Source organism: Dermacentor silvarum, chromosome 10 (assembly GCF_013339745.2).
Source record: "Dermacentor silvarum isolate Dsil-2018 chromosome 10, BIME_Dsil_1.4, whole genome shotgun sequence".
NCBI lineage: Eukaryota > Metazoa > Arthropoda > Arachnida > Ixodida > Ixodidae > Dermacentor > Dermacentor silvarum.
Genome location: NC_051163.1, coordinates 108,190,348 through 108,204,548, shown reverse-complemented (window position 1 = coordinate 108,204,548; position 14,201 = coordinate 108,190,348).

Sequence of the window (14,201 nt, the reverse complement as noted above, 5' to 3'; positions counted from 1 at the left end):
CACGAACTGTAGAACATTTATTAAACGGCTGAAATGCCTCGTGCAGTGCGATAATCACAAAAAGTACAATAAATCATGGAGAATTGCACATCCATTGCAACGTCAGACGAAATATTGATTGATGATATGACTGATGTGGTTTCACGCTCTAAAGAACACTGGAGCTGCAACAGATGCCGTGATAAAATTAGACCAATGGACAATTTTTATCATGTCTACATTTTTTAGTTTCTTAGCGAGCTCTCAAGAGCATAGTAAACGAGCGCTCTTCAATGTCACCACCACGAAATTCTGGCCGGCCCCTCAAATTTGACGCTGTGGCAGACGGTACTCACACATCAAAACCTAGTGTAAATTTGCAGTGGGACAAAACTCGAAATAAACAAATGAATAAAAAACATCACGCTAACACTGCAACCAATGGCCTAGGAATCTTGTTTCTTCGAAGCCTGATGAAATTGTACCGATGCGAATTTCTTATAGAGTAGTGCCAAAGCTTAGTGTCAGAATGGTAGCGTATGGAAATGCTTCTAGCATAAGTGTTTATAGCGTTTTCAAGAATACTGTTTTCGGGGATACGCATAGAGTTACAAAATAAACAGCCAAAATTGCTAGATAACATGGTATAATTCGGGATTATCGCAGTCGCTTATATCAAAAAACGTCAGCGCAGCCGTATTGCTACACAAATACATTTTATTCTTCTGAAACACTTCTGTGCCGGAATACCCATCAGGAAATCTGAAATTGAGTAATGCAATATAACATCGAGAAACAGGAATCTCGAGAATAAAAACAGATTGTGTTGACGATGATTTCATATAGCAGGCAAAATTAATAACAGTTAATTAAGTGCAGCAGAATTGAGAACAGCTGTGCTTCTGTTTTCGACTGACATAGACAGTGGATTTAATTTTTCTCGTCAATTATGTGTATGATTTAAGAGATTTATGTTTGTATCGAGACTGCCATCTGTTTCAATGTAGAGTATCGCGTATCAAAAATAATTAGTAATTAGTTTGGTACAAAATTGGCCTATAGGGATAAAAGAAAAACAATTTCTAATACAACACATACCAAATTTTCAAAATTTTGAAAAATAAACAGGTCCTCAAAAGTTTTGTTTTGTTTATGTATTTGCTCACTCCATAAAAATAATGCACACCGAAGCGTACAAACAACCAGCACCAGAACTACCGCCTTAGCTTACATAGCGTTTTTGTTCACATTGATCGCAGTAAAGTTTTAAACAACATGTAAACTATAAGAGCGTGCTGTCCACATGTGTTGTAGCTCACAGCTTAGCATGCGATATTTTGATGTTTACCACATGTGAGCTCGCTCGATGTACCTTTTGAGCGCTGTACGCAAAAAAAAACACGAACAAAGCTTTATTGTGATGAGTATTCTTAGAACACTTCGCTAATGTGCAGCCCCTTCTTCCTTCCTCTCTTTCTGTGTTCATCGACTTTTCAAAATCCACAAGCAATCGCCACAATGTGGCATCATGCATCCACGGCGAGACATCGCCAAGTACGTAATTTATGGCGAAGTGTTTCCATTCTCTGGCCATAAATTTGGAATTGAGGGCTCAGTAAAACTGAATGCGATCGAGCAGCCCATATACACATCATCATCATCAACATGTTTATTTCACCACGAGATACACAAGGTGAAAAGGGAGAGCCGGAAAAAAAGCCGAAATTTCTTCGGCTTGACACAAAATGTGGGTGGCAGTTCATGCATCATGAGTAATGGATGTCCGAACGCTCAATAAATATTTTTGTACTTTATACTCTTTCAGAGAACTTGAGGGCTTGGGTACTGAAAGCAAGAGTCCGGACAATGTTCCCCGAAGCGACATGCCTCCTCATGCTGTCGATTTGTGTTGCAAGTATTTTTCACACTGGTTCCTCAGATACGCCGCGGAAATAAATGGGGGTAATGAAATATGCCGGATGTGTTTTTAATCCAATTTTTGATGACAGGTTATTTGAGTGCAGCGAATGTCGTTTTTCGGTGAGGTGGACATATTTTGCGGTTAAAAGCATGATTATCCGAAAAATGTTTACCGAAAGATACTCTATTACCTTGTTTTTATTAGAGCCTTGGAGCAAGATAAAGAGAAAAATTTATTTACAGAAAGGCAGAGAGGTCGCCCCGAGCTATAGTTAGAGGAAGTTGTTTATATGCCAAATTGAGAGGTAGTCGCACTTTATTGCGAAGCTATTTTTTGTAAACCTCTGAAAATAACGGCATGATTTGATATTCATCACTAAATTTCAACGCTCCGCCCCAGCAATATCGTAACCTAACGCACGCTGCAGCCACGTCAGACGGAAGCACCCCGTGACGAAGTTTAAAAAAAATTGATTCCGGAGAGGTACATGCCAATATCACGATTTCAATGAGGGGCAAGCCATAGTGAGGCACTCCGGAAATTTCGACCAGCTGGGGATCTTTAACGTGCCTCCAGTGCACGGGACACGGGCGTTTTTGCATTTGTTTTTGCATTTGCGGCTGCACCATCAAAATGCCGCCGCCGCGTATGGAATTTGATCCCGGCACCTCGTGCTTAGCGGTGCAAAACCTTAGCCTTTAGGCCACCACGGTGGGTCCCGTGACGAAGTTTGAGACGAAGTTTGAAGGATGGCTTGTCGCTACCAGTACTGATCCAGCAAGTCGCCACAAATTCTTCCTAGGCAAAAACGCGCCGTGGCAATCTATACCGCGACTGGCCGTGAATCGGCAACCACGTGCAAGCGATATTCAAATGACAGCGACAAGCAACGCGACAGGAAGACAGTGTCGCGCTGGCGCGTCGCGGTGCGGAGCAACCACGAGCACTCGACATCGCGGCAAAATCTAGCCACACATTTGCATTGCTACTCGAATAAATACAATCGCGTGCCCGTACAGAGATCGCAAAGGCACCACACGACCAATGCTTTAACAAAGGTGTATTACTGCTATATATATATGATGCTGTCATCGCCAGTGAAAATCAGTTCCATTCCGCCAGATTCAAATACCGTGGCACCGTGGGGCGAGAAAAACTCAAGAGACTTTCGCGGCTCTGGGTGGCATCTCAGGCCTAACAGCGTCAAAACAAACTGATCTCAACAACAGCTACAAAACAACGCGAATACTTTGTCCTCCGTTTGAGATGAGACATAGTGATGGCTGATTTAACTATTTATTTTTTGCTGGCACGGCAAAAACCAAGTTGCAAGAGCGAATTTTGATCGAAGCGGCCGGAGTGGTTGCTGCCATGTTGGTGCGCTATCACGCTGTCGCCGCGCGGAACATAGGGCGACAAGCAAAATAAATCTTCTGGCTGGCCAAAAGCCGGCGACGCGACAAGCGACAGTGGCGGATCTCCCTCCGCGACGGCAAAACCAGTCGCTCGTCACCGTTGCTTGTCGCTGTCGCTCGAAAATAGCGTGCATGTGGTTGGGTCTTGACGCTCAGTTTGAAACGTCATCCCACCATTCGTCACCATCAGCGTCGTACGTTACCGGGGCCGTTTTCTCCACGGTCACGCCAGGGTCAGTTACGATACTGCCTGCAATAAGCTTAGAAATTCGATGATGAATTTCTTGGATGGGGCGCTGTTTTCAAGATGTAAAAAATGGGGTTGCATTGAAATGTGAATGCCTGCCAATATAGCACAAGTGCCTTCAAGGTTCAAAGGTAAAGGTTTATGAATACTTTTTTTTTTCATAATTATTCTTCTCCCGCAGGGGCGTCTGCGTAAGCAGGCGTTTGGTGTGTTGCGACACCACGGACCCGAGCACATGAGGGTCGGACCCTCCCACGCTTAACCGTGCGTGGCTTAGCCGTGTCCGGGGAAAAGGGGATCCTGGGGGTTGAGCCGATGCCGGGAGTTGGACCTTTGTGGCCCCCCGGCTGAGGCAACACACTTCTTTGGCCTCCGCTTCACGTAGACGGCACCCCCGGACTGACCCACCCGGGGGAAATCGGCAGTTGCCTTTTCCTGGCTCTCTCTCCTATCTTAGTCTTTCCCTATCACTTTTAATCTTTCCTGTCTTCTCATCTTTTCCATTCACTTCGACTTTTCCTGGCGGCAAGGGTTAACCTGGTGTGGCTGTCCTACCTTGGGTATACCATATTGGGTTATAGTAACGGCATACTGCTGGCGCTGTGCAGACTTGTTTACATGTTCTGCCACGTCCCCTTGTTGGGCTCCGTGGTGGGTGGCAGACGCCGTTGCCGAATAAACCACTTCTTTCCATGGGATCCTCAAACCCTTTTACAACCGATCGTGCCTCGAAAAGGGTACGCACCGACGCAACCTCGCTATTCTGGCCCAAAAACAAAGAAAATTTCCCGAAATTTCACGTCCTTCACTGTGAGCAACCATCTACGAAAGCTAGAGCATTTTCCCCATTTCTTGTGGCCAAGTGCCTAAAAGAGACCATTGGAGCTGGGTATAAGGCAACAAAGATGGCAACCGGAGATTTGCTCCTCGAACTAAAAGACAAGGAACAATACAACAAACTCGCACACCTCGTAGCCTTTGGCAACATCCCTGTTTCTGTAAGCGCACATCGAACAATGAACACAGTAAAAGGTGTAGTATCAGACGAAGACCTAATGACATTGAATGAAGAAGAACTCCTGGATGGATGGAAGGACCAAGGGGTAATCCATGTGCAGCGCATCAAAATCAGACGGAATGACAACGAAATCCCAACAAAGCATTTAATACTCACTTTCAGTTCAACCACATTACCCGAGACTCTTGAAACCGGCTATGTAAAACTTCATGTTCGACCTTATATTCCGAACCCGCGACGTTGCTTCAAATGCCAAAGATTTGGTCACGCATCCCAAAGCTGCCGAGGGCAGCTTATGTGCGCAAAGTGCGGCACAACTGGTCACTCTTCTGACGATTGCAATAATGACGAGGTACATTGTGCCAACTGCGATGGCAGTCACCCTGCGTACTCCAGAGCTTGTCCAGCCTGTAAGAAAGAAAAAGAAATAATTACTGTAAAAGTGAAGGAGAACATAACATTCCGTGAAGCACGACAACGTGTCTCCTCTTTATTCTTGCTCAAAACATCTTTCGCCGAAGTGGTGCAACGGGGGGCGGCACCACAACGGCATCTGGCGGCACCCCGGACCACGCCTAGCGTGCCGAGGCCAACGCCACTCGCCCCTAAGGTGGGAGCAGCCAACGCTGCCCTGCCATCTCTCAAATCTCTCAAATTGTCCACACCAGTGGCCTCTACAAGCTCCGGCAGCAGCCAGGGCACTGCAGAGGCCCCAGGGGTCCTGTCGACCTCCGGTCCGGTGGGGATGAAGACTTCGTCACTCGAGATGAAGTCTACGCGACGCACACATCGCTCTCTGGAGCGGGTGTCCAGTGCCTCGCAAGAGGCTATGGACACCAGTCCAAGCCAAACGGCGCTAGTAGCGTCGATGGAGCGGCGAGGTTCTCTCGACCGCTCCAAAAAAGACAAAACACCAATTACAGGGCCTAACAAAGGCTCTGTAAAGTAAGTTACTCTCCTCCCTTTTGAGACACACAGCACCTTTCATTTTCCTGAAACATGATAACACAATAATGCAGTGGAATGTTAGGGGACTAATCCACAATCTAGACGACATCCAAGAACTTATCAATAAATTCAATCCAAAGGTGCTGTGTGTTCAAGAAACACACCTAAACTCCAGAAACACCAACTTCCTACGTCAGAATATTGTTTTCAGAAGAGACCGCGAGGATTCTGCCGCATCATCTGGTGGTGTGGCCATCATACTCGACAGAAGTGTAGCCTGTCAGCAACTTCCACTCAATACGGCACTTGAGGCGGTAGCTGTTCGTGCTGTACTTCTGGGTAAGCTCATAACTGTTTGCTCGCTCTACATACCCCCACATTATCCTTTACACAAGCATGAATTTCAGTCATTTATAGATGAATTACCAGAACCTTACCTCGTTCTTGGCGATTTCAATGCACACAGCAGCTTGTGGGGCGACACGCGTATCGATGCACGAGGACGCCTAATCGAACAATTTCTTTTCTCCTCTGGTGCGTGTCTCCTGAATAAGAAGGAACCCACCTACTACAATCTCGCAAACAAAACGTTTTCTTCCATTGATCTCAGTGTAGCTTCCCCGTCTATATTTGCTGAGCTTAAATGGGAAGTTATAAAAAATCCTTACGGGAGTGATCACTTCCCGATACTGCTGAAATCACCACTACAAAACGAACCACCACAGGCACCTCGCTGGAAGTTGGATACGGCAGATTGGGAGAAATTCCAAAGTCTTACAAGTAGTATCTCGTGGTCTGACATATCTTCGCTGGGAATTGATGCTGCTGTCGAGTATCTTACATCTTTTATAATTGATGCCGCCTCTGAATGTATACCTAAAATAAGTGGTGCGACCTGCAAACGCCGTGTCCCATGGTGGAACGACGAATGTCGGAATGCTCGTAGGAAACAGAACAAAGCGTGGGGCTTGCTACGGGACTCCCCAACTGCGGAGAATCTTGTCAATTTTAAGAAGATAAAATCGCAGGGCAGAAGAACGCGTCGACAGGCCAGGAGAGAGAGTTGGGAGAAGTTTTTATCAGGCATCAACTCGTATACAGATGAGGGCAGAGTCTGGAAGAAAGTTAATAAGATAAAAGGGCTACAAACTTATTCACTCCCGTTGGTAAACACACAAGGCGACAGTCTGGAAGAACAAGCTAACTGCCTGGGAGCACATTTTGAACATGTGGCCAGCTCATCCCATTATTCCCAAACATTTAAAAGACACAAGGCTAGAATAGAAAAACAGAAACTAGAAAGAAAATGTAACGAACACGAGGCGTACAACCAGCCATTCGGCATTGCTGAGCTGTATGCATCGCTTAGTTGCTGCAACAATTCTGCCCCAGGCCCTGACCGCATAGCTTATCAAATGCTGAAACACCTTCCTCATGAAACAAAGAAAGATCTCCTCTCCCTATACAATGCTATATGGACCTCCGGCAAGATCCCCTCTGCCTGGAAAGAGGCCATTGTCGTTCCTATACTGAAGCAGGGCAAGGACCCATCGTCTGCTTCGAGCTACCGCCCTATAGCACTAACAAGCGGCCTCTGCAAACTGTTCGAAAAAATGATAAACCGCAGACTAATACACTTCCTCGAATCAAACAAACTGCTTGACCCGTACCAATGCGGGTTTCGAGAGGGTCGATCCACCGCCGACCATATCTAATACGTATTGAGACGCAAATTCGTGAAGCTTTTGTCCATAAACAGTTCTTTCTGTCTGTATTCCTTGATATGGAAAAAGCCTACGATACCACGTGGCGGTTTGGAATACTTAGAGACCTCTCACACGTTGGTATACGTGGTAACATGTTAAATGTCATAGAAAGTTATCTATCTAATCGCACATTCCGTGTTCGTGTGGGAAATGCTGTATCAAGACCATTTGTGCAGGAAACTGGAGTGCCACAGGGCGGGGTACTGAGTTGCACTCTTTTTATCGTAAAAATGAGTTCTTTGCGTCTGTACATCCCAAGAAACATGTTTTACTCTGCATACGTCGATGATGTACAGATAGGTTTCGCCTCGAAGAATCTTGCAGTCTGTGAATGGCAGATTCAGCTTGGTCTGAACAAGGTGTCTAAGTGGGCAGATGAGAATGGATTTAGCCTTAACCCACAAAAGACCACCTGCGTCCTTTTCTCCAGAAAGAGGGGTCTGCACCCCGATCCTGACATTGAGTTGCAGGGAAAACGTGTGGCCGTAAAAACAGAACATAAATTTTTAGGTGTGATTTTAGATACGAAACTAACATTTGTGGCACACATACGGTATGTAAGAAACAAGTGCATGAAAACAATGAATATTATAAAAGTATTGTCACGCACTGCTTGGGGTAGTGACACAAAGTGTCTTTTGAATCTTTATAAGAGCCTCATACTCACAAGAATAGATTACGGCGCCATAGTGTACCATTCCGCTACGCCAAGCGCCCTAAGGATGCTGGATCCTGTACACCACCTAGGCATCCGCCTAGCCACTGGTGCCTTCAGGACAAGTCCTGTGGCAAGCCTGTATGTAGAGGCGGACATGTGGTCGCTCGACATGGAACGTTCGTACCTAAGCCTCACCTATTTTCTGAAAGTTAATTCGAACTCAGAACACCCGTCCTTCTCAACCATAAATGACATGACCAGTGCCACACTCTTTAATAACCGGCCAACAGCAAGAGATCCCTTCTCAGTACGTGTAAGAAAAATTAGTGAACAAATGGATATCCCACTACCTGAAAATGCTCTGATGGCCCCAGCAAAGCCAGTGCCACCGTGGCAGTGGCAACTCATAGAGTGCGATACCTCGTTTGTAGAGGTCACAAAAGACGCTCCAGAGGCACATATTCGAATGCACTTTCTAGAAATTCAGTTCAAGTACTCGTCCTGCACTCAGTTCTACACTGACACTTCCAAGTCACATGCAGGGGTATCCTACGCAGTAGTCGGACCGTCGTTCTCCGAGTCCGATGTACTGCACCCGGAAACAAGCATTTTTACGGCTGAGGCCTATGCACTTTTATCGGCTGTGAAGAGTATAGGCAAATCCAAACACAAAAGATCAATAATATTTACAGACTCCCTAAGCGTCGTAAAAGCCGTCATGACTCTACATAGACACAAAAACCCTGTACTTATTGAACTGTATTCTGCTCTGTGCAAAGCATACATGTCTAACCAGCATATTATTATCTGCTGGGTGCCTGGCCATCGAGGCATCGAGGGCAATGTTCTGGCTGATCAAATGGCCACATCAACTACATCGCGAGCCCTTAACCCTACCGCTTCTATCCCTGCCACAGATCTCAAGCCCTACTTGAGAAAGAAACTTCGAAGTCACTGGCCGCGCTTGTGGGATGCCGAAACGAACAACAAGCTCCACTTGGTTAAGCCACAGATAGGTCCCTGGCGTCCCGTTACGAAAATTCGAAGAACTAATGTCCTATTCTCTCGTCTGAGAATAGGACATACATTCGGCACCCACAATTTTCTCTTAACTGGAAATGACCCGCCAACCTGTGGTAGATGTGGAGAGAGGCTTACCGTGCTCCACGTGCTCGTGGAGTGCAGGGAAGCCGAAAGAGAGAGAAAAAGACACTTTCCTCTAGCGTACCAGTACCGTCTCCCTCTCCACCCTGCTATGTTCCTTGGTGACGAACCTCTCTTCAACACCAAAGCTGTTCTAGATTTTCTGGGCGATGTTGTACTGCATGTTATTTGCCCAATAGTTTCGTAACGCATCCTGTCCTCAGAGGATGTCGCCGCGATAGTAGTTTTTGCATAGAGCGCGCCTCCAGGCCCTTGCGTTTTCAAAGGGTCTGTCAAGGCAGTAGTGCTTTGGAAAAAAAACTGATATATTTTCGTTTATCGTCATTACCTTGCAATTTGTTCTTTCGTGATCATAGTGCACCTCATTAATCACTGCCATAATTTTATTACATATATATCTTGCGCATTTTACAGCGATTTGTTTTTAGGCCCTTTTACAGCCACGACACACCTTTGACAATTCATTACTCCATTGTCAGCTCATAACCACTGGCCTGGCGCTCTTTGGCCATACCTGGCCCTTGCGCCATTAAACACCATACATCATCATTAATTATTCTTCTGTTACTCACATTATTAGCAGCAAAGTATGTCCGACTCGCCTAAAAGCACACCTTTGAAAACGCAACGTCCGTTTGCACCATAGCCTTTTAATGAAATGTCTGTGTGTTCCAAAAAACACCTTGTCTATATTCAGGGAAAACACTGGGAAGACGAGAGATGGATAATCAAGACGATGAGCAAAACGAAAACAACATGAACGCAGGAGCCAACGTTTCGACAAGAGGACTTGTCCAAACGTTGGTTCCTGCTTTTACGTTGTTCACGTTTTGCTCATCGTCTTGCATATATTCAGCTTTTCATATATTCAGATTTTCACTTAAGCAGAATATAGTAACAGAAATTGCATGATAGAAATGAGCGCTGACAGACTTTTCTCGTAGTTTAATTCTTCAGGTTCGGCACTTTCTAGCGCGTTATGTAACGCATGCCGAAAATTAAAAAAAAGAAGTCGAAGGTCGGCAAGAGATTTTGCTGAAATGCACAATCTATTCTTCGTACGCAAATACAGAGCAAATTCGTAGAATGTTACAATTTCTTCGGCACCTAATAACGAACTTAAATTTTGGGAAACTATACCTAAACTATGTCACAGATTTCACATGAAATCAGTGGTCTTCTGTTTGGTTGTCATTTTTTTAACACCTATACAAATTAATCCTAATTGAACAAACAATACTATGTATTCGCTAAACGCATACAAGAGTCCTGCGCTTGCTTCTGAATACTTTTCAGCATAGTCAAATTAATCCTGATCAAACAAACAATTGTATGTATTCAATAGGATGGATAGGTTGGCTAGTTGTTAACGTATTATAAGAAAACTTAACCAAGCGCGTTCTCTTATTAGAGAACACCAAAGTAGGTATTCGATAAACGCATATATAACAATACTGGGCTTGCTTCTGAATACTACACTATGCTGGGAAGTATTCTAACAACGGAGTATTCTAGTGTCAGAAAAATACTAGTAACCTGGTACCAAGAGCTTTCAGGGTCGAATGAGCCCCTTGTAACATATAGGCATTCGATCTGCAGTTTTAAACTTTTCAATATCTGAATCAGCAAAGATTGATATGGAGCACACTGCTTTCTTCATCCTTGTGGCAGCACTCTGCATCACAAGGAGGAGTTTAAATAATCAATACTTGTAGTATTTGCTACAGTTTTGTCATAAATATCATGGAGATTGGCAAAGTTATGCTGAGCAAATCGCTCGACTGGCTACTGCCTCATAATACAACCTCTCCTCGCCTTTTGTTTCACTATGTATTAGCGTGCCTGGGCCTCTATGCGGGCTTCATTTGCTCTGTCATTCAAGTCCACTCTAAACATTCCGAACATATGACGTTACCTCGTACTTACAATAATATTCTTAGTATTATTGCTATTGCGTGAAAATAGTAGCCGTCACCATAATAGGCGACTGAATCTCTATTTCTAAATTTAATTCGAGAAATAACACGTCTGGCAAGCAAACTGCAAATTCATTGAAATAGCTTTTTTGAATGCAAATAATTTCAAAGAAACTTAACTAAGGAACTTCCAGTACAGCAACGGATTCCACAAAACCGTAACAAGCAGGCAATCATTTTTCACAGATAAATGTAAATTAACCTTACATATTATGTATGTATAATACCACCAATGAGCAATAGCATTAAAATTGCATCAGCTGTTTTCCAATAAAGTGATTTATAAATTGTATATGACGTAACATCCTAGTTTACAATAATAATTTGTGAATCAGAGATTCACAAACTCGTAAACAAAGGCAAGCAATTCTTTTTGGATATGCTTTTCGTGGCCCATTGTGCCTGCAACATAAATTTATTTGCTGCGGTAGATTGTCTTTTGAAAACGCATTAGTGTAATATAACTTATTCTGCGTTACTCTACCTTTTCAACTCTTGGCTACGTGCATAGAGCAAATATCGATCCTCCTGACCAAGGAGGTTAATAGACGATACCCGAAACTTGCAAGTGCGCTTCTTCCACGGATATATCGGCCTTGTGAAGCACCGTGATACACGCGAACATCAAATCCCAAAGGCGTAGAACATTATCAAGAAATATAGAACATGTGTGTTAGTCAGCCTTCCGTTTCTTATCGAAAAACGAGATCGCTTTTATTGATTGTTCATGTCGAGTAGAATGCACGTGATCCACATGTTTTCGTTTTCAATGTTTATCTAGTACGTTCCTTCCAAATAAATGTTTCAGTTGTTAGACCAGCTCTCACCCTGTCCTCTTCCCCTGTTGAATTGATATTGAAGAATTGATATTGTTACGTGGAAAGACGCAGACGAGAAGCTATATACAAATATATTTACAAATGAATACGCTGCACTTGGACAAAAGGCAACAGGCCGCGCTAGGCTCCAATCACCGTCATCGTGTTCACACACCACTGGCCTCTTCCTCATCGTAAATAGTGGCCCGTAGCAGTATATTGTTTGACATAACTAATATTGTGGACCTTGGGCTAGAAGCGTAATAGGTTCTGGGGTGCTATGCAGGATGCGCCCTGTTTCTCGTTCGCACGAGTTTTACCCGAGTTTGCTCGATGGCAGTCAGTGAAAGGAGATAGCAAGGAACGTGCAAAAACAGCAGGCAAAAAGAAATGTCGAGATAAAGCTGCGTATGACAACATGAGCGCACCCTGCGCGGCACTGTGCTTCCGGGCTTCAAGCACAGAAGACTGCGCAACAAAACGCGCCAGCGCCTCGTGTTGTTATCAACGTACTATCACAACTTAGCAATACCGTCACTGTCCCGCTGTCTATCTGCACACTTGCCGTGAGCCGTTTGCCACGCCTTTCTCGGGCGCGTCAAGGGCGTGCCTCCTCTTTCGGGCATTATCTGTCTATCCTCCTTCGAATGCGAATAGGGCACATGCGGTGCATTATTGCACCTACACTTTCTCTCAATCGAATACTTTAATATACAACAAATAAAATAACGAACATTTTATTTCTTAAAGAATCAGTTTTTCGTTTTGAATGCTATAAATTTGTGGTGACAAACGGAGATCGAGCGAATCATTAATTTTGCACTTATTTGCCGCGAGTGGTGAAGTGAGGTGAAAGCTTACAAGCGGATACATTCTAGAGGGTCGCACGCACGAGGGAGTTAACACGGTGAGCAGTCGCCAGGGGCACTGCAGCGCTATGTTCGATTAAGTCAGTCATGACAATGATCTGTCCATTCCCTGTTTATTAGGGGAATGGTAACGCAGCGCAGCGGTATACGTCTGCTCACCGCAGGTGCTTCACTGACGCGGCTATTAAGGCCGCCGCTTTACCAACTGACACGACACTCTAGCCACAGAGACGGGGGCAACGGCTGTAGCCTGTCGCTTCAAAACGGCTGTGCGGTATTCTAGGGTTCGTAGTGACGCAGCAAAGTGAAAATGCGCCAGTTTATCTGCGTGCGCGAAGCCTCCGCGATGCATTGCGATGAAGAGCGTGCTGCCCAGCGACACAATACATTGCTTGTTATCGCTTGCCCAGTGAAGGTGCCTCCGTGCGCATGTACGCAGAATTTGAGTGTTTTGTTCACTCCAATGTGCTTGCCGATTGCCTCTGCTGCTGAGCTAACAGCGATCGCCGATGGATATCGCAACGACAGCGCAGCCGTCGCATTATGGCGGGTGAGGGCTCTTGTGTAGAGTTAGGAAATTAGACTTCGAACGCAGGAAGGTGTTGCAACTGTTTAGTGTGCCGTGCTTGTGATGAAGAAATGCCATCGCACAGGGTCTAGAAAAGCGACCGTTTCTCGACGCTGACCGTGTTTGCGACACTGCGGGTCCGATACATCACGGATGACAGAGCAGCCATCTCAAACGACAGCTGCGATACGTTGTCGTTGGAAAACACTACGCACTGCTCAGCATCGTCATCCACCATGGCGCATCGACGCCTTGCAAGCACTTACAGTGGCGTGCTGATAATTATTTCCTATGCGCTAGATCACCACAATGCAAGCAATGAAACAGTGTTGTGGGGCCATGACCGCGCAAGAAGATATATGTATAAGCCAGCGGAAGTCGACGCTTTGTTTTTGATAGTGGTGTTCAGTACATCACCAATAACAGTGTGTTTTGCGTGTGTTATTTCGGCGGTCAAAATTGTTGATGCCTCTCCGTTCCGCACCACGTCGCTGTTGCCGAAAAATAAGTTGGGCGTGGCCCAAAACGTGGTGGGCGCGCGCACAAGTTACATGCCTCGCGTGGGGCGTGATCTGTGGTTTTGATTGACAGGCGAACTCATGCGAAACTCGTACATCGCGAAAGCCCCCTCGAGTTGAACTCGGGAACATGGCGGCGGCAGCAGCAGCCTGTGTCATCGCATCCAGAGGCAGCAAGCGTCAATATGACCGTCTGGACCCGTTCACCTACATGACCGACGTAGAGTTTCAGCGTCATTTTTGCCTTTCCAAAACGTCAGTGCGCTGGCTATGTGACGAGTATTGCAAGGCCCTTGTCTTCGCCTATGCTTTCCAAGCACAGACTGGTTTGAAGCT